The following is a 1729-nucleotide window of genomic DNA, read 5'->3' on the forward strand; positions in this document are numbered from 1 at the left end:
AGACGGACAAACTTGGTGTAGGCATTCTCTTTAGTAGATCTGTTACATTTTCTATTTAAATATGTCTTGCAGACTCGTATAACGTTTTCTTCACATAAATTTCATCAGCTTTACATGTTTGCAGCTACGATTATGTCTATATTAGGACCTGCATACCCGTGCGAGCAACTTTTTTCCGCAGTCAAGAGAACAAAAATCTATCAACAGAATCTCTATGACAGATTTCCAAGCTTGCCTTGGAATTGGCAGAGCTTATAAAATAGCATTCTCTTTAGTAGATCTATTACATTTTCTATTTAAGTATGTCTTGCAGACTCGTATAACGTTTTCTTAACATGAATTTCTTCAACTTTACATGTTTGCAGCTACAATTATGTCTATGTTTGGACCTGCATACTTGTGCGAGCAACTTTTTTCCGCAATGAAGAGAACAAAATCTATCAACAGAAGCTATATGACAGATTTCCAAGCTTGGCTTGGAACTAGCAGAGCTTATAAAATAACACCAGACGTAGATGCTTTAGTGAAAATCAAAATAAGTAGTGAGACTTCCTGGCAGATTAAAACTGTGTGCCCGACCGAGACTCGATCTCGGGACCTTTGCCTTTCGCGGGCAAGTGCTCTACCAACTGAGCTACCGAAGCACGACTCACGCCCGGTACTCACAGCTTTACTTCTGCCAGTACCTCGTCTCCTACCTTCCAAACTTTACAGAAGCTCTCCTGCGAACCTTGCAGAACTAGCACTCCTGAAAGAAAGGATATTGCGGAGACATGGCTTAGCCACAGCCTGGGGGATGTTTCCAGAATGAGATTTTCACTCTGCAGCGGAGTGTGCGCTGATATGAAACATCCTGGCAGATTAAAACTGTGTGCCCGACCGAGACTCGAACTCGGGACCTTTGCCTTTCGCGGGCAAGTGCTCTACCAACTGAGCTACCGAAGCACGACTCACGCCCGGTACTCACAGCTTTACTTCTGCCAGTACCTCGTCTCCTACCTTCCAAACTTTACAGAAGCTCTCCTGCGAACCTTGCAGAACTAGCACTCCTGAAAGAAAGGATATTGCGGAGACATGGCTTAGCCACAGCCTGGGGGATGTTTCCAGAATGAGATTTTCACTCTGCAGCGGAGTGTGCGCTGATATGAAACTTCCTGGCAGATTCGAGTCTCGGTCGGGCACACAGTTTTAATCTTGAGATTTTCACTCTGCAGCGGAGTGTGCGCTGATATGAAACTTCCTGGCAGATTCGAGTCTCGGTCGGGCACACAGTTTTAATCTGCCAGGAAGTTTCATATCAGCGCACACTCCGCTGCAGAGTGAAAATCTCATTCTGAAAGTAAGTAGTATTCATTGATATCCAGTGTTTTATTTTTAACGTGTGAAGGAAACAGTCACGCAATACAAGTTAACGTCGATTTGAACTTCGTCCGAAAACGACTTTCATCACAAGGCCTCATCAAACGTAAGAAATACTTTGTTTTGTACTTAGTTGCCCTTTCTTCATCGCCTCATCAATAAAAAGAAATGTAAGTTTCCTTTTTACTGTCGTTTCTCGTCTATGCAACAGCCCTAGGGAATAAATCTACCACGGAAGGTATCAAGTAGTCACCGGTAAGCTATACATCTCCGTAGGACTAACGTTATAACCTAGAACAGACTCGTTGACAATAGTTTCTCGTGAAGGGCTGCCTTACTCCGATTTCTCCTCTCCTCCAATCCTCTTCCC

Source organism: Schistocerca americana, chromosome 1 (genome assembly GCF_021461395.2).
Source record: "Schistocerca americana isolate TAMUIC-IGC-003095 chromosome 1, iqSchAmer2.1, whole genome shotgun sequence".
NCBI lineage: Eukaryota > Metazoa > Arthropoda > Insecta > Orthoptera > Acrididae > Schistocerca > Schistocerca americana.